Raw genomic sequence first — 21055 nt, 5'->3', positions numbered from 1 at the left:
ATTCATCCAATATGCATGTTTTTCTCCAAATATTACTGTGAACCAGAAGACTGCAGACCTTTTTTCCCCTTTTCTCTTCTTTTTAGTGTTCATGTGGATATGGTGTCCAAACTGTGATGTGGGAAATAGATTTTACCTGCCTGGATTCTAGTTTGGGAACAGATCCCTTTTTCTCTCCCAACTCTTAACCTGTGCTAAAGGAATATCAATCAAGATATAAGGCAGAAGCTTAACCCTGAAAGAAACTACCATGTAGATTTATTTGATGGCATATAGAAATTGTTTTTGGAGGGAGTATAGTTTTATTAATAACCTATTAGAAATATTAATATACACAGGTTCATTTTATTTTAATATTGCTGATAGAATTCACCTGAACTTGAATGAATTTGAGTTTCCCAGAAGTCCCATGGCTGGGGAGGAAAGAGTCTCTAAGACAATGCAAATTAATGCAACAGGTAAGAATGAAGATCTTTTTTCTTAAGATTTTATTTATTTATTTGAGAAGGAGAGAGTAAGAGAGAGAGACCATGAGAGGGGAGAGGGTCAGAAGGAGAAGCAGACTCTCCACTAAACAGGGAGGCCAATGGGGAGCTGGATCTCCACACTCCAGGGTCATGACCTGAGCCAATCACGACCAACTGAGCCACCCAGGCCCCTGATAATGAAGCTTTAATAGTCTCTTCTCTTGGCCAAATGGGAGCTCTCTGGAAAACACAGAAGACAAGCTGCTCACACACAGGTACTGAGAACACTTTATCACACCCTGGCAGCCCACAGATGAGTTTGAACCCCAAATAAAAGAAGATAAAATTTTGACCATATCTCCCCTGTGTGACTGGTTTCTGTGCTCTGGAAAGCAAAACCAAATGAAGATGGAGAAGACACAATTCTAGGCTTTATGGATTTCATCATGTGGTAGGGAGTTTGAAATCTAATCACATGAATCAGCTTCATAAATACCATTAAAGCTCTGTATCAACAAACACTGATTTTGACCATTAGTCAGGCTAAAGTGAGATTAGAGAAACTTTATTATAAATTATAACCCATTAACCATATAATAATTCTTAACATGCTTATGTTAATTTAGTAATTTACAGTTACTAAACTCTTCCTATGAGATGGAAATTCACAGTTCTTAAGGAAATTTATAGCTTAAATGATCATTTCACTAGAAGAAATCTTATTTTCAAAGTATGTAAACAATGATTTCAGTTTATACGGGACAAAATGCTGATGTGTGTTTATGGAGTTTTATTACTGTATCTTGTATATAACTCAGAAACCAGAGTCAGTGTTATTTAGGAAAGATGAGTGTCATTATGTGTTCTTTATGAAAATTTTGCCCCAGAATTTCTTTTTTTTTTTTTTTTTTTTTTTTTGCCCCAGAATTTCAATGCTGTCATGATCAAGGAATCCACAAGTTTTTGTCTTCTGGGACATCTGGAGCTACAAATCATGCCTCTGGATTTGATTTCTTAACAAATGTCTGAAACTCTTAAAAGTCACCGTGTGATAGCCTCCCAGAATTCTTAAATACCTTAGCCCCAAATTTCTATATACTAATACTCCACCGAATCAACGGCACACAAAGCAGACCCTGGGAATTCTAGAGATCAGGCAAAGATGAAACACTTAGTCTTTTGGACTCTTCTCATTTATAGAGAAAGGATACTGACCATGTTTAATGTCAAAAGGATCATTTTGCAATGCTGATACCATTCATAACTAAGAGTCAACACTAGGAAATTCTATATGTCACATGGTCTATCAAGACGTTAGCAATCACCATTCACTCTGGGTTTGGGGACTGAACTGAGAAGAGAAAAATGGATCATTACTAGCTAATAATGTGTGAGCAGATGGAAAGCAGTGCAACCATGGGCATGGTAAAGAAAACTGGATCAGTTTGGCTGAATGAAGAAACTGCAAAACTGAGTTTCTTAGGGAAGAGAAAACTCATCCAGGTTGGCCAGTATGGTCTGCGGTGGGGGGGTGTGTGTGGATCATAATAGACAGAGCTTGTCTATGACCCCAACTATCCTTCAAGGAGCAGGAATCTAGTCTGTGGGCTCCCTCAGAGTAAGTTGTGGCACTCAGTCACTATTGATTGGGGTCGATGTTCTCCACCAGATCAAAGAGAAATTTGAGGGCATTCAGGAAAAGAGCGTCTAGGACAGTACTGATTAATAACATCATCAGCAAAGAATGATCACTGCAGTAGATACTATTGGAAGCCACAGGATCACTTCACTGGTGGAGAAACAAGAGCATCCTCAGTAATCACCTACCATGTTCTAGGCTAAATAAGAAACTTGTCTTGAAGAGTCTAAACACCCAGCCTGCTTCTTCTCATGCCTGTACTCTCCAGTATATTCACTGCAGCAAGAGAGATTCAAAACAGTGAAGTTAGTTCTGGTCAATCCTCTACTCAAAACCTACAATGACTCCTCTTTCACTCAGAGTGAACATCAAAGTCCTAACAGTGGCTCCAAGGCCTCACAGGGCTTGGCTGTTGTCTCCTCCTGCCCAGCTCAGCCTACTTCTTCCACCTTTGCTGTTGCCATGGGTTACCCATGCCAAACCTTGGCAAGGTCTTTTCTCTCTGGCTAGACTGTTCTTCTCCCAGATGCCCATTGACTACATCTGTCCCTTTCCGTGTCTCTGCCCAATGGAGACTTTTTAAATCGTGTCAATCTACAGTTATGTTTTGAAATTACAACTTGTATGGCCTTTCTCCCTGGCTTCTGCTACCTGTTACCTACTCTGGTTTTTCTTTTGTTCCTCAGCGTCTGCCATCTTCTTGCAAACCATGTAATCCGCATATTATGTTTCTTATTACTCTCTACTCCACTAAAATGTAAGATCCACAAAGATAGAAATCTCTGCTTGTTTTATTCAATGATGTATCTCAAGTACCTGGTGCTTAGTAACAAAGGAACATAGTACACGTTGGGTATATAAATGGAATGAGGGGATGAATGAATGGGCTGATGGTGACACAGTAGGTCAGTGGTAGAGAGAGCATTGGCCTTCAAGTTGCTTTCCATCATTCACTCATCACATGTGGCCCCAGCTGGACTACTGGGCTGTGCGGATAAAACAGAGCCAGTGCCTGAGCCACTTCTGCTCTCCCTGACTACATCACTGGCTACAAAATAGCCTTGAACCCTGGACTATTAGATTAAAAGTGAAGCAATTTAAAGAATGAGACCTTTGTTCTTGTCAAAGTGAACAGTCTGAATCCCTGCGGATTGCTTGCAATCCTGTACTTTACTAGCATGGATTGTACTTGCACCTTATCAATCAGAGGAACTTCTCCCCTGCAACTCCATGAGCTAATTACATTAGTGTAAGATGCAATCATAAAACTGTCATCAACTGAAATATCCAAGCTGCTCTTCTGTGAGTGCCTCCTTCCAGTGTCTGCTGTTAACTATGTCAGCCTCCATGTTCTCCAGCCGTGACAGTGTGGCTGCGGGGGTGGACAGTGGGCTTAATTAAATCATTAACCTTCATCACCAGTTCTTTCTAAACCAAGAAAAAAAAAACCCACCCAAAATGTAATTTGGTATTAATATGAAATATGGATCTTTTAAGACTTTCTCATATTCCATTTTTAGAACACAGACATAATTATCATGCCTAGCCGTGCATGCTCTGGAAGGTGAACTAAATGATGGCACTAGAAGGCATGCATAATTGGGATTAAGCCCTCGGAGGAACGTGATGATGATTTTTATAATTCTGCCCAAATGTGAGGCTCTTCTTATCGAGCCAGCGAGCCCAGCCTTGCATGGTATAAATGAGATGACTGGGTCATGACGGCCCAGGTTTGCTTGCCAATAACATTGAAACCACTTAAGTTATTTTGACACACGTCAGCCAAGGTCATCACTAAAGATGGACTTTCCCCTAATAGGGAGGCCTAGAGCTTGGATGAGAGAGTAGAAAATGAAATGAGTGGTCACTCACCAAAGCTGCCCTGCTCAGTTCAGACTGTGTAATGGGCTCCTAGTTGGGGAAACCTCACTCTGTTAACAAAGAGAGATCTTCAGCAGTAACCTCTCCTTCCCAAGTAACTATTCAAGGAATCTATGTAGAAAGTGGCTCATTTATTCAATGGTGTCCAGTGTAACTTCTAGTCTAAATGACACTAGGAAAATTTCTAGATGAAACAGAGAAGACTTATTCCCATCTTCAAACCCCATTAATGGCAACAATTATCACCATATTTCACAGTTCCATACTGATGAGGGTTTTAAATGAGGAAATCCTCTCCCAAGAAATTTTTCCCCTGGAGTTAGAAGGGCAGAAAAGAAACAAACTGGGAGAGAATCCATGTTATAGCATTTAGTCCTAATACAAACCTGGCATGGCATCTGTTGGGATTTAGACCTAAGCATTTCCAAGAGCAAAGAGTTCAGAGGGGAGTTAGGAAAGTGGCCCTGAATCACACATCTAGCAAGGACAGAGCTGGAAGCTGGCCCTCACCTGCAAGCCCCACCTCTCTGTCTTCCTAGGGAGGACCCAAGGAGCCCTATCATCAATTCTAGTTTTAATTATTTCTTGAATGGCTCTTTTCCCCCTTGGCTTAGTTTTTACAGAATCATATGTCAGGCATAAGTCAGAGAAGTGTTACAGAGCTCAGTGTTGAGTGACAGTCTCTAATTTGCAATGAACTAAATTACCAAAAAACCAAATGACCAGATTTCTCTGCCATAGGAACAATTGTATGGGAAATTTGTTTTTTAGTTTTAAATCTGTGAAATCAGGATAGAGGTTAACTACAAAAAGACAAGAGCAGGGATCCCTGGGTGGCGCAGCGGTTTGGCGCCTGCCTTTGGCCCAGGGCGCGATCCTGGAGACCCGGGATCGAATCCCACATCGGGCTCTCGATGCATGGAGCCTGCTTCTCCCTCTGCCTGTGTCTCTGCCTCTCTCTCTCTCTCTCTCTGTGTGACTATCATAAATAAATAAAAATTAAAAAAAAAAAAAAAGACAAGAGCAGTTAACAATGAAACAGGAGAGGGGGCTGGCCTGGCTGCCTGCCTAGTATGCACAGCCTTTACTCCCAAAAGCTTCATCTAAACTGACGGATTTCTGAATTCATTTCTTCCATCTTCTGGAGTTTCATGAAACCGGAATTCATTTAGGTTGATAAACATCCACATTGGAGAATGCAAGTCACCTCCATGTGTTTTAATGGACTATCAGTCACTGACCCATTGTGAACTAATTTTAGGAGACCGCATCCAGTGTCCTGGGCGAGTTCATATGCACTGGGGGAAGTGGAGTCGGGTTTGGATGGAGTGGGATTTGAAGCATGAAACAGGTTGAATTTAAGCAGAGCTGAGTGGAGCAAGCATTCCCTATCTTAGGAAAGCTCTGCCTGCCCACAGGGAGAGGTGTACAATGCTAGTAGGTTTTGAAGTTGGAAGGAAGAGAGTCAATGCATATTTGGATTAGTGGTGGTTGATGATCTGTCATGAGAAAAATGTGAAGAGACTTCTTCAAACAATGCAATAGAGTGCATATTCTTGGGCCTTGCTTGCAGCAGTCCTGTCCATGCATTGGGGAGATGACCCCTAGGTACACAAGAACCTCTCTCCAAGAAGCCCTGCATTGGCATTGGCCCAAGCTATCTTCTTGTGTTATCACCCGACCTTCTACTCATTTCTTTGTTGTTTAATTTTTGTTTTTCTCTCTGTAACTTCAGTCCTGTGTCTTCAGGCTCAGATCCCTGCAACTTACCTCCTTTCTTAAAAGCTCACCTAAAGATTCTACTGGGGTTTATGGATTCGGATCAGATCTTCTCAGATCTTGCGTTTGCATATACCTTAAATTTCCATGCACTCACTTTGCTGGGAGACAGTCCTGAGGCAAAGCTACAGCTCTTGTCTTTCCCTCCCCTCATGCCATCAGAGCTTCCCTCTTCTAACTAAGCCCGACATTCCCCATACAGGTCAAGAAAACCCATATACCCTCGCTGCAAGTTTCCTTCACCACTGTTTTCGCTTCTTCTTACAGGCTTATCACCTGGCTCCTTTATCTAATTCCATAAGTACATTCCAGGTATAAACAGACCTTGTGGCTCACCTAGGAACCACATGTCCATGGATAATGATGTTTCTATGGGAAACTGTCTTTTGATTAGCACCAGTTGACTTGGAAATATTTTTTTCTGATACAACTTGATTGTAAAGTGAAGGTAAACTGTATTCTTTTCCTAGGGCTGCTGTAACAAAGTACCACAAACAGTTGCTTAAACAACATAGTTTCTCATAGTTTTCAAGGCTAGGAGTCCAAAATCAAAGTGTTGGTAGGATTGGTTCTTTCTGAAATCTTTGAGGAAGGATCTGTTTCAGGCCTCTGACCTTGACTTGCAAACGGCTATTGTCCTGTTCATGGAGCATCCTCTCTGTGTTTGTGTCTCTAATTTCCCCTTTTTATAAGAACGCCAGTCATATTGAATTAGGGCTCCATCCACATGGCCTCACTTTACCTTGGTTGCCTCCATAAAGACCCTGTCTTCAAATAAGGTCACATTCTGAAGGAGCTGTGGGTGAGAATTCCAACATATGAATTTGTGGAGGACACATTTCAACTCATAACATGATCTGTTGATGTCTTGATGATTCGGGTATCAACAACAATACGTCCATACATACACATATTGATGAAAAAGAACAAAGGTTTGTAGATGACAGCTGTAGAAGCACCTTAACAATAAATTACCACCTTAACAATAAATCAGAGCTTCTCTAATATCCATTTGTAAGGATGAAGTTGACCCTGCATTTTTACAGAAGCAACGACTACATAAGTGCCATCAATAAATATCCACAAATTCACACCATATTAATAGGATGGCTTCTTCATATTATTTGATATTTTCTTATTTGAGGATATTTTTTCCCCAAAGTCTCAAAGGGGACAGAAAAATTCTTTTTATCTTAGCATCTCTCAACCTGGCTGCACGTTAGAATCACCTGAAGGAAAGTCTCATAAAACATGGATCTCTGTGGAAACCTAGAGATTCTGATATTGCCAGTTGGTGGTGGGGTCCAGGTAATGGCAGTTTTTTAAAAACCTCCCCAGGTGATTTTATTGTGCAGCCAGCTCTGCGAATCACTGCTTTAGCTTAAAACCATGTAATGCTAAGCATTAGTTATTGAGTGGAGGATCAAAAAATGTTTTTAATCCACTCCCGGAATGTGAACATAAACAGTGAATCACATCTCCTTTGCTAAGGGAGGATATCACTGACTGTGCAGCCTGGGTAGGAGGAAAGGTTGGTGCTTTCAGAATGCAAGAGGTGGCACCCAGCGCTAACAAATTATAACAGAGGATGTTGGGGCAGATGTGCTTTAGATTGGACTGAGTTTTCTAATCATTGGGTGGAAATTGTGTTCAACAGACTGTGTCTGACTATATCAGAGGATGGAGTAGTACGTGGAATGAATGTGTGAGAAGCCTGCCTCTAGGAAAGCCAGAAAAGCTTGAGAGTTAAATCCAACACCTGGGATAAATGTGAATAGTAGACTACAAAACACACACACACATATATATCATATATAAACATTTATATATAATATTTATACCTAGTAATTTTATATTTTATATATAGTATATATGTGTGTGTATATATACATATGTGTGTATAAACTATAACTAAAGTTCTATATAGTTTTATACACACACATACATGCACACACGTGTGCACACGCTCATATAGTTACTAAGTGCTTTACATGGACCAAACAATGCCCTGGACACTCCAGATATAAAAATAATTTCCCATATTGTTGGCAAATCCTCCCATTACTGATAAACAACTATACAACTATAACATAAGGTAGAATAAAAGGAGTCATGTGAAGACATCCAGAGAGAGGTGAAGGAAAGAGTAGAATGCTTAGAGAGAAAAAATACAAGGAAGGTTTCAGAGCCAGACACACGGGATGTTTTTATCCTGCCAGTTTCAACCACTTGGTATGTATGTGGCCTTCATTAAGGCAATTAACCTCTACTTGAACCTCAGTTTTCACATGGGGATAAGGAAACCAAGCTTAATGTATTGTTGTAAGGATTAGCAATTATGGATGTGATATGTCTTGTACAGCAAGTAGGCACTCTGGAAATGGTGGCTTTGGGGTGAACACAGGAAAAGGGGACTATAATGTTACTGTGATTGTGTAATTTATCACCTAGATTGGGGCATTTCTGACTATAAAAGAGGATGCTTTAATAATTATGCTGCAATGATAGGCTAGGCTTGAATTGTCCTGGACAACCAGGATGTATAGTCACCCCATAAAACAATCCTGATAAAGACTGCTCCAGGTGTCATTGATGAGGGATTCAGGGCATAGGGTTTGGGTTAGAGCCCGGGTACAAACCTTATGTACATCACTCAGGACCTATGTAATCTTGTGTCAGTTCATTAACCAATCTGAATTTGAGTTCTCTCAATTACAAAATGTGGATAATAATAGTACTTACTTCATACATAAGTATGCATATTAAATGCTTAATATTTACCATGTCCTTAAGAGGAGTCTATAGGCCATAATGAGTATTCAGAAAGGCTTTATTTTTCAAAGATTTTATTTGTTTGAGAGAGCGAGAAAGCATGAAGCAGGGGAGAGGGGCAGAGGGAGAGAGAGAAGCAGACTCCACACTGAACATGGAGCCCGACCCAGGGCTCAATCCCAGGAACCCAAAATCATGATCTGAGTCAAAGGCAGACGTTTAACCAACTGAGCCACTCAGGAACCCCAGGAAGTTTTAATCAGTGCTATTACTACCTGGAATGGTGAAAGATTTATAATCAGAAATAGGAGAAGCAAAAGAAAATGGAAGTCAATTGTTGTAAAAGAAGTAAAGGACTTAATTCATCAGATGTGGAAATCAGGAAAGCAATGCCGCTTTTGAGAGAAAAAAAATGCTAGTGCAATGGGATCGAAAGACTGATTGTAAACATTTGCAGAATGAGTAAGCAGAAAAGAAATGACATCTTTGCCTGTAGACCACTCCTTCTAACAGCTTGGCAGTGAAGTATAGAAGCCAGATGGTTAGAAACTGGAAGGGATAGTAGAATCGAGGAAGGGGCATAGGGTTTCTTGGGCCTTCTTAGAGACCAAGAGGAAACTGTTAATGGAGGGAGTGGGCTGGAAGTACAGAGTGTGATAAGGGCACTGCCCTCCCCACATTCTTCCACGGGTTTTTCATCTTCTGGTGCTCTCCTTGGGGTGGGAGTGGGGTTCCTCCATAACCACCTGGACTGTCTTCATCCTCTCCCTCTATGCAGGCAATTTTGCAACAGTCTATTTAATTTTCTTTCACCCTAAATAGGTCTATAGATGAATAAAAAAGAACTATGCTCCCTTGATTCTACATCTTTAGCTGTTATTTAATCACTCTCCCTGTCTTATCTATACTTTTTGGGAATTAACCTAAATTTGACTTACTACTTGGGTACCTTCCATTTTTTGCCAAGCCTATGCCCTCCTGGCTTGTGCCTATTCCACTCCCCCATGTTTCTGGGTAGTTATTTTTGATGGTCCACCAATGACTTTCACATTGAGAAGTAAGTGGAGGTTCTCAGCATTTATCTCACTAGATTCTCCAATAACATAGACCCTCAATCTCACTCTTGAATATTCTTGGAATATTCTCTTGGATCTGCTTCTACATCCCTGACTGCTTCCTTCTCATTAATAGGTTCTCTTATTCTACCCATATCTTCAATGTTGTTCCTTGGCGTTCTGTCTTCAGCACTCAGAACAGTTCTACAAGGCTGGATAATGTCATCCACATCAATATTTTCATTCTCTCCTCTGTTAAGTTAATGTTTCTCAAATCTCTAAGTGTATCCAGAGCTTTAGATTCTTATCTCCAACTCCTTGCTTAAGGAAGACTCTGGGATCTCATGCAAGGTAACTGAAAGCTGGTATCCATAAGACGGAATTCATCATCAGGCCTCTCTTTACCTCTTTTATCCCCCAAAGCCCTGCTTAGTAAAAGTCTGAGTACAGTCTGAAGTCAAAGTGCCCAGAATGAATTTTGGTTCCATCACTCCCCATCTGTGTGACCTTATGCAAGCTATTTAACATTTATGCATTTTATGAATGAAAATAAATTTTAGTCTCTTCAAGATGCAAAGATGAAAGGGAAAAATATGAAATTCATGTTGAAGAATACCTGGCATCTAAGCTCTCAATTAATGATAGCTATTATTACTAGTATTATCCTTTTTGTTGGGGCACTACTGACTTCCCAAGATTTCTAGCTTCTGCTCAAGCCTGCCTACCTTCCTCATTCTTGGTATCTAATCAGTTACTGACTTTACCGTCTAAGCATTTCCTTAATTTCTGGTTCTATTCCCTTAATTTTAACCTGAGATATTTTCTGGACTACTGACACAGTCTCTAAAAGGATCTCTTGCATTCCAGATGTATCTCCCTCAAATCCATTTTGAAACCAGCCTCCAGAGTGACTAACTTAAAAGTCAAATATGATACTATCACACTCAAGCTTAAAACCCTCGGATGACGTCCATGTCCAAGTACCCAAGTAAGTTAGACCTTCAGCATGGTGTGTGAACTTGGAGCTTGATGCCAAATCCCTGAAGTACATGTGGGGTTGTCATGGAATACTGGACATAAAACATAAAGATCTGAATCTTCCAAAGAAATGAGGTTGATGGCTGATGTGGAGAGTGCAATGGGAAACAGCTTCTTCTTTCCTCTCTTTCTTAAAACGTCATGCCCCCAAACTCATGCAAGTATGCATACCTGTACACACATACATACACATACACTACATGAAATAAGAACAGTGGAAGATGATCACTATCAATAGTGCAAGTGAGAGTAGTGGTGTTTTGGGGTAAGGAGACAGGTTTTGCCTAAGAAGAAAAAACTAAACAAACAAAAACAAGGTTGACATAAACAAAGACCAATATAGGAAATATTGGAAACTTCACACTAGAAATAAAAAGAGATAGTTGAATATTTAAAAAAAAAATAAATGCCGTTACTTTTTGTCTTCAGAACTTTTAAATATAGGGCATACATGTATCTTATGTATGATATATAATTTATATGGGGTGTATGTATATTATACATAATTATATATATATAGTATGTTATACATGATTACATATAAAAGGAGATCTAAGGAAAAATAGTAATAGATAATTTTTAAATAGAGTTTAAAATTTTTAGAGTTTGAAAACACAAGAGTAAGTTATTTAATCATTTTATATATTACTTTTTAATCATTGATTTTTATAAAGTGTTATCAGAACAGAGTAAATCTTAAGAGAATACGTTGGAGACTGAGATAGGAGAAGAGGAAAAATGTTGACAGTCTTCATTGGATAATTAATAAGAATCTGAAACAAGACAGTCTCAACATTCATACTGTAACAGTAGCATAATGTTTGATTTAAAAAACTCTTATTTCAGTTGAGTTGTGGTTGCAGGTTTCTGATCTTCAGACACTCTTTGGGTTCTAGGGTGGAAGCCAATGACACAGAGGATACTGGTGAGTATTGCCAAAGTTAGGAGTCAAACTCATGATTGAGAACATATCACATTGATGTGTGGATGGTAGTGGGATGAGACCACATGGCAAAGGTTGAGATTGGGTGGGAAACTAGACAGACAGGACCTGTTGAGGGGTTTCACAGGCCTCAGAAATGTGTAGCCATGCTCAAGAAGGTCTACAGAGGCAGCAAAGAGGCAGAAGTGTTGCTCCGGACTCAGTGTGTGAGGAGGTTGATAGCACTGATAAAGCAAATAGAGTGAATGAAGTTCTGATTTGATGACTATTATCCTAGAATAGTACAATAGTACATTGCTATTTTTTTCCTATTTATGTTACTTTCTACCTCCATGAAGTGAAACTGTGAATATTCATTCCAGCAAGAAGGTAATGGAAGGTCTGCCAATGAACCTTGTCTTTATGAGAACAAAAGCTTGAAATCATTTCATGAAAAATTAATTAAGGGTGGTGTAAGGTGCTTTGGGCTGCAAATAACAATGAGCCTAGAGGCAGCTGGTTACAGAATTCATCTGCTCAGCAATATGACAACAGCATCAAGGACTCAGTTCTTTTCTAAATTTCTGCTCTGCTGTCTGCACCACGTTGGCAATCATTGTCCAGCTAGATCACAAAATGGCAGCCATGCCCTCAGAAATCCTGCTTCTAGAAAACTGTTCACACACAACTCACCAAGGAAGAGGAGAACACTGAAGCCTCTTTTTACATTTTTTTGTAATAATGAATAAAACCTTTCCCAGAAGATTTTGAGCAGATTTTCACCTATATTTGTTGACTAGAATTTTTATCATACACCTGCCTGTACCAATTATTGGCCAAGGGCATAGAATCATCACAACTGGACTCTTTTAACTGTTGTTCACTAACTGGGGATATGGAGTAAGTCCCACTCCTAAGCTCATGAGAGTGGAAGATGGGGTGAGAGGTGGAAGGGAAATGGCTATCATGTTGCTTGTGTCTGTCTTTGGAGTGTTTCAGTGTCATTTAAAATTACAATGTTAGGGAACAGGATCACATCCGAATTAAACTTCTCAGAATAACTACTCTCCCTCATTATTGTAAGGTTGACCCCCACATTAGTTGGTATTCCATTCAGGTAGGGATTGGAGGAAAGTTGGCCTGACTTTCTCCTGCTGTCCTCATAGGACTTTACAGTAAAGGGCTGAGGGAGAAGCAGATTATTGGACACGGCTTCCATTGCTAAAACACGTCAACAGTCTTTTTCTAAATTGCAAAAGCAGAGATTCAAAGTAACTGCACTTCCAGACATGTCTGTAAACCAAGGCTGGAAATGTGTTCACTTGCAACTATCAGAAGGACCCACTTAGGAAAAAAGATACTCCAGGCAGGGGGAGATGATTGCAAGATGATTGCAAAATTTAGAGCTAAGAATTTATCATTCCTATAAACAAATTTAAGTAGATTAGCTTGAACAGAGTCAAATGTCTAATGGCTTAAAGTAAAATTTTAATTTCTTTAACTACTTGAACAATGTATTATATTTTTGGTCATCTCAAAATTAATGGGGGGAAACTGTAACTTATTTATAAAATACTAAACTGTCTCTGCCTTCTGAAATATATTGTAATGGAAATTATAACTCAAAGTAATTTAAACTTTGCCCTGCATAAATCTCTGGTACTGTTGATACAGATACTAAGGTGTTTTTTGATTCCAGATTATATCCTAGGAATTTGATGGTAAGATGTGGAGAGCATAGGGGTGGAGAGGGAGTGCCTTTCTCCTAAATATCAAACACACACACATACACCCACACCCACCCTCCCCCCCTACAACCATGATTGATTAATTAATGGTGTTGATTAGTCAAATTCTGTTATTTGAAAGTTGACTTTAGATTGTTCTTTATATTTTCTATTCCATTTTTGATTCTACCCTACATCAAAATGAACCTACTTTGAAGAGCCCACATGGATCTCATGGCACACAGAAATGGCCCAGGCACTTGTTTGGGTTTTATAACTTGCATTTGATTAGCTGTGCTTTCATATTCACTGCTCGATCTAATTTTCACAGAAGCTGTGTGCATTCAATGGAGCAGACTTCAATATCCTCATTTTATGGATGAGCAAACAGAGGCTTGGATTTAAATAAGTTTTGTAAAATCACACCAACTACTAAGTAGCAAAATTGAGATTTAAGGTCAGGTATCTTTTCTCAAAATAAAGACTTCTTTCTCCTCATGGTATAAAAGTCTGATTTATATTGTCCAGCCCTAATTTTACATGTTAGGTTGGAATGACCAGAACTACTCTCAAACTTGGAAGAACACAAGCATAATTCCTTTCGAATGCAGAAGTACTGTGATAGTACACCATTTTACTCCTCTTTCTTAATGTGTAGAAGAATCTCTAAAGGAGAAATCAGGAAGACACTTAACTGAAGGGTTGTCTCCTACCGCTTTCAAAACAAGGGCTAAAAGTTGGACAAGTTTGTTGTTTAATGCGTTTGGAAATGGAAGCAGTGGCAGACTTGCACAGATTCAGAGGTCAGGCTTTGTCGTCACAGAACATCCCCCAAACCTCCTTCCTGCACTCTTCTTACCCCACCCTCACCCACCACTGACTCTAAACCCTGGGACTTACCTAAAATAGCTAGTCCTCAGTTTCATTCTCACAAAATTTGGCGGATGCGAGCTAACCCATTATACTTTGATTCACAACACTCAACAAATGTAGTTTGAAGATTACAAGAAAGGAATCCAAGCAAACAAACTAGCCTCTAATTTTGCAGAGAAAGGTCATCTGAAATTCCCAACAAATCTACAGGATTATCTTTGTTGGATGGTGCCTCCTTTCTTCCTTCTCTTGGGATGTGATGGGGAAGCTACCATGTAACTTTCCAGTGCTCTTCCTTTTGTATTTCCAACTCAATCTTCTCCTGCCTTCTGAGCCTTACACACTCCAAGCCTCTTTCCTTTTAAGTACTCTTTCTCTCCAACTCTATCTTCTGACTTCTAAGCTTTGCACTTCCCAAGCCCCTGTCCATGAAATCATTTTTTCTCTTACTTCTTGTGACAACATACCCTCTGGTTTCTCCACATCCTTCTGGTTGTTCTTGACCATTACTTCTATACCTCTAAGCCATTAACTTTTGCATTCATTGGGGTGTCTGTCCAGAACTCTTCCTCATCTGCTCCTGTGAATGCCAGTCATTGCTAAGGTTTAAATTGCCATCTACTGACCCAATTCACAAATTCCCAAATAAAACTCAAACAACTCTTGATATTCAGGTCCTGATATCCTACTGTGTACTGTATGTACCTTTTCTTCCAGCTTTCCCACTAGTATGGGAAAATTAACGTGTTACAGTGTAAAATAAATCTTTCACTCAACAATCATTCCTTCTCCTATGCACTCTGTGTGGTACTCCCAGTTCACTCATTGCCCAGCTCCCAGGACTGGGCACCATGCTCCACCACTCCCTCCTCCTGTACACCCTTACATCCAGTCTTTGGGCAAAGCCCACGAGTAAATGTCTGGAACCTTCCTAGTTCCCTCTCTCTCCTGCCACTTGTCAAGTTCAGGCCAGCATCTTTTTGCATTTGGATTTCTGTACGAGCCTCTCATTCCAAGTTTTGCCTTACTACAATCAGATTTCCTTATCACTGCCAAAACTGTTATTCTCACAGGCAAAACCAACACAGCCAATCTTCTGCTGAAAATATGTCCAGAGCTCCCGTGTTTCTTTCAGGATGGAATGCCTGCCTGATCTGGTTTTTGCTTCATTTCTGAGCATGCAATTTTGCTTTGACTTTTTTTCAGTCACATTTTTTCTTTTCAATTTGGTGTTATTGCACATAATCAGAGATTGCTGTGCTTTTTAAAATTCAATTTGATATCCTCATTAGAATAAGAGCAGTGAATTATGCTTTACAAACACTGTATTACATCTACATCATTGTGATATGGCTCTTTGTTGAATGTATATAGGGGAAAAATAACATTGGAATTAAGGCTATAACCACATGTGCAAGCCAAGCACTAAACCCTGACACAGTCCTGAGCTTGCCATTGTATTTTAGTTCCTCAAAAGTGCTCTTTTTCATATGTGCTTTTATTTTGGTTTGGATCATTCTCCTTTGTCCACTACTGTCTTCCATGAATCTTAGTTTTAGCCTGTTAATTATCCTTCCCTAATTCCAATAAACTGGTTTTAAAATGTTTCTTTTATGGAAATTCAGAAAACCCTATTCTTCCCCTAACATGATAGTCACTCCATTGTAATGCAATTGCCTGTTTACTGCCCCTTCTTCCCCAACTAGACTGTAAGCACCATGAGAGCTGGAAATATATAACAATGATAGCTATTATGTATATTCCTGAGCTCTAATAGACTGTCTGACATACAATAAGTGTGTATACAATAAGCACATATTACTGAATGAATACTTCACTGAGTGAATAATAAGATTTCAGTTGGTCCCTGAAGGATTGGTAAACTTCCAACACTCCAAGTTAGGAAAGACATTCCAACAGGAAGGATAGCATATAGCAAGACACAGAATTGGAAAATTTGGGGACATGAATAAGAAACAGAGAAGTGAATATTTTGACAAGAACAGTAAGTAGGCTAAACTTACTTAGTAGGCTAAACTTAGGGAGGATAAATCTGGAGGAGAAAGAAGCCAGTTAGAAAGCTAGTGTAGTAATAGAGGTAAGAAGGAAGAACATTTTTCTATCGAAGTTGACGTACAATGTTATACTAGTTTCAGGTGTACAACATAGTGATTCAACAACTCTATATGTTGTGCTCACCACAAATGAAGCTACACATCTGTCACTATACAACACTATTATGATTCCATTGACTATATTCCTTATGCTATACCTTTTATCTCTGTGACTGACTTATACCATAATTGAAAGCCTGTGTCTCTTATTTCCCTTCATCCATTTTGCCCATCCCCCACCCCTGCCCCTCTAGTAACCATCAGTTTGTTCTCTGTATTTATGGGCCTGTTTGTGTTTTTTGTTTATTCATTTGTTTTCTGAGGTTTTTTTTTTTTTTTAGATTCTACATATAAGTGAGTTCATATAGTATTTATCTTTCTCTGAGTGACTTATTTCACTAGCATAATATACTCTAGATCTATTCATGTTGTTGCAAATGAAAAGATTTCATCCTTTCTTATGGCTGAGTAATATTCCATCATATACATATACCACATCTTCTTCATCCATTCATCAACTGCTGGATGCTTGGGTTGTTTTAGTATTTCAGCTATTGTAAATAATGCTGCGGGAAGGAAGAACATTTTTGATGAACATTTTGGTCCCATTATATGGGACCTTGAAACACATCAGGACATTATAATAGGTAAGACAAGCCATTCAGACCAATGTTCTGAATATACCAATAAAAATAAATTGACAGACAAAAGAACCAAACCATTTTATGTGGTTCCATACTGAAAAATGGCTTGACATACTATTAGAAATTGAGAAAGGAAAAGCTTCTATTAGTTAGCAAGTATCCACTGATTATTGGTGCCTTTTTCTTCCCATTGACAAAAGGCGAATGAAATATTTTTGTTTCCCAACATAAGAGTGATATCTTAGAAATTCATGGTCAGGCAGGTCTAGGTGGTAGGTTATATATTTTGAATGCTAGCTTGAAGACTTTAACATACACAGCATTACTGTAGTTTAAAATAACTCTGAAATGCTTTCTTTTTTTAGATAAATTGCTTTTATTAGGAAAAAGGAAACAATCAAAAGGCAGAAAAAAAAAAAAAAAAGAAAATAATCATCCAAAGCTCCTTCTTAAAGAAAAAAAAGTACCTGACACACTCCACACACTTGAGACACCTCTATTGAAGCCACAGATAGAAATGATGATGAACTTCAGGGGTCAGAGAAGTCATGAGGAAAAGGTTTTGATTTCTTGGTGTTCCTGAAATAACATTGCACATGAGGAAGTTGTGCACCAAAGTCATCACAACCCTCAACCTTCCTCATCTCTTCCAAAAAAGACAAAAATTCACTTCCAATGAATAAATAAAGGGCAAGACAGGCCTACTATAACTCTCAGAAAATGTCCTCTGACATGTTTTATAAATGAAGAGTCACATCCAATGTGGTCATCACCATATTTTATAAAAAATGAAATAAAATGGAATGGAAAATGGAGGCCTGAATCACATGTTATAAGACAAAGTATTGTATTAACTTTTGTTTCAGTTATATGTGTATGTTCATATCTGTGTGTATGTGCATGTGCCTGTGCGTGCGCTCGCATGTGTGTGTGTGTGTGATTTTCACTGGGTCATAATGCAGAATACAATATCCAATACATTTCTTTCCATCAGTCGTGGTCAAAAAGGTTTGAAAGATCCTGCCCATCCCCAGCCAGCAACCTTGTTCTGCTCCACATCCAGCAGAGTGTGTTACTGCCAGAAATTTCCAGCTCCATGGAAACATTCTTGCCTGGTGTCTCCTGCCTTTAGCACTAGAAATTAATACTAGCTCACTTTATAGCTTGTCTATCTCTATGTTGACAAACTGACAGGGGCTGGTGTGTTTTCTGTTTGTCCCTCCTGTGTCGTAATCCAATCATTTTCAGCCACCAAATCCTTCCAGTGAAATTATGTGCAAAGGGCCAGTGGTTGTTCTCAATGTACAATGTAAACTTGCATTAGAGAGTTAATTGTCAAATAATTTTACTATTTGAAAAAAATTAAATGTACATAGACCGTCACACTATATTTCTATCCACAGTCTGCCTATTTGCATCTTTGTTCCCCATTCACTTTTGGGTAGCTTTGGTCATCTTTGTCATCCAGTGTCCAAAGACAACTTAGTCTTGAAAATTGGATCGGTGTAGCCATCCAAGCTTTCAAGGTCATAAGGAAAAGAAATATACAAATTACTAATGGGGAAACATTTTTAAACACTTAAGAATTTGAATAAGATGGAAATTGCTTTATAAGTAGCACAATGACACAGAGTCCCAGTCCTGATTCTGGATGATTCAGCCATTTCCCTAATTAATAAAGAAGTTTGATCATTTTTTCTTAGTAGCATAGTCTGAGCTGAGAGGCAACCCTTCTTTTGTTCCCTTGAGTTTATCCATTAGAAAGGGAGACTTTGATCAGGTTTTTTGGGTGGTCTGAGAGTATGGCAGTGCTGACTTACCAGCAGCCAACAAAGATGTCTCCGTCATGCCCTTTACCAGGCCAAGGGCCATCTTTGAGAAGTAGCCCCTGAGCCTGACTGCTGTGCTGAGGATCACTGATCCTGGCTATTTCCCTCTGGCTTAAGTCTATCAAAGTTGCTATAATGAAATACCACAGACTTGGTAGCTTATAAATCATAGAAATTCATTTCTCCCCATTCTGGAGGTTGCAAGTCTGAACTCAGGTGCCAGCATGGTCCCTCTTCCACATCTCAGACTTTTTGCTGTGTCCTTACATGGCAAGAGGGGCAGGGGGCTCTCCCAGGTATGTTTTATTTGAGTACTAATCCCATTCATGAGGGCTTGACCGTCCCAAAGGCTCCACCTCCTAAGACCATCACTTTAGGGGGTAGTTTTCAATATAGGAATCTGGGGGACACATTTGGTCATAGCACCTTTCCTCACAGGTGCTCTGAAGAAAGATTAGCCATGAAAGCAGAAGAAAGGCAAGCTGGCTCACCAGACAGCAGCAGGCACGAAGGAGTTACAGACCCTTCCTCAGTCAATTCAGTTTGAGAGCTCAGTTTGCAAATGAAAATGTTTTAGACCATGAAAATAGTAAAAGCAAGAGATATGGAGGTTGGAATGATGAAAGACTGCATGAAGCGACTCACCCAAGATGCAGAGAATGCTTTCAGCAGTACTTGAACCTGGGGCTTCAACCATGGCAACAGCAGGTTCATCCCTTTGCATTCTAACAATAACATCAGAATAATGCTGTGTAGTTCACAAACAGTACTTACATATATTATTTATTTCACCCTCTTAACAACACTGTGAAGTCATTAGAGGAGTTTCTTTTGGGTTTTACAGACTAGAGAGCAGAGAATCTGAGAGGTTAAGTAATTTATTCCAGTGTCACAAAATCCTGAATTTCAAAGCTGAAATGCAAATGAGAAGCTATACAAACTGAAGTACCTTGTAAAATACTGAGAAGCAAGGATGCCAGAGTGTTCTTTGGGACTGCATTCAAATTGATAAGGGGTTAAAAAAACTTAAGGACAGCAGAAATGGGCTAGGGAAAGAGGATACCTATATTACGAGGGACCTAGGGGCTGGGGAGGAAGGTTGAAGAATAAATTGAGAATGTGTAAAAGAGTAAGGAAAGTGACAAATGGGCCACATGCTAGACAGAAAAAATGCCAGGCTAGCAATCACTCAGGTAATCAAATGCTTCAATTATTCACTGTCACTTTGGATTCCCTCTACTTCTCATGGCAGCCTAATAACAGCAACCTTTCAAATCAACCCAAATCTCCTTAAAAATTGTCACTATTTCATTACAAGTGGTGGAGATCACACTTCTATGACTTCCAGGGACTCAATGATGAGCTAGTGTCAGCATTCTCTTGTTCACTGTCATGCAGAGGCTGTTATACTGAAAGAATCTCAGGATTGCAAAGAGAGGAAGCTGCCCAGTGACTGATCTGTACCCCACATTTGAAATCTGGAGCCATGTCTTCAACTACCATAACAGATTTTCCCCAAAAGTGGTGTCAAGAAGAAATAGCAAGAGTTTATTATTTACAAATGTATTAGAAGTCAAGTGGCTTCCAGGAGTGGATGTGTGGAAGGAACACAAAGGGGCTGGTTATCTGTGTGTGTACGTGTGCGTGTGTGTGCTCATATGCAGGACTTTTAGTGCCATAAAATATTTTTTAGCTCTGTGTATATACTACTTTGAGAAAAGTATAAAATTAACATTAGAAATTAAAAACAAGAGGAGTAGAGGGCAAATGAAAGGCAAGGTTACCAGAAGCATGAATCATACAGCAGTGCCAGATAGAAAACATGTTCATGCTGGCTCAAGTGTAAATCCAGATTGCTGTCTGCAGGACTGTAGCCCTGAGGTAAGACACAGTGGGCTGGTGAGACTTTCTTCATTTTCTTGTGGGCAACGGGGGGATAGGGCATCCGGTTAGGATGCAGAAAACCTGCATTTTATATATATATATACACCCTGGATCACCCTCTCTCCTGAGTGCTGGTGGAATTTGTGAACAAGATAGGATTTCACTACTGAGATTATAGTATATGGCAAAACGGATCCTGCAGATACAATTGAGATCCCTAATCAGTTGACTTCGAATAAATGAAAAGGGAGATTTTTCTGGGTGAATAAGATCTAATCAGGTGGACCCTTTGAAAGGGTCCAGGCCATCCTGGAAGTCAGAAATTCTCTCCTACTGGCCTGAAAGAAAGCAAACAGCCACATTATGAACCATCATCCAAGGAGGTAGCCAACTAGCTAGGACCTGATGGTGGCCTCTAGTTGTTGAGAGCT

The sequence above is a fragment of the Canis lupus genome, chromosome 24 (assembly GCF_048164855.1).
Source record: "Canis lupus baileyi chromosome 24, mCanLup2.hap1, whole genome shotgun sequence".
NCBI lineage: Eukaryota > Metazoa > Chordata > Mammalia > Carnivora > Canidae > Canis > Canis lupus.
This window is presented reverse-complemented; position numbering follows the sequence as displayed.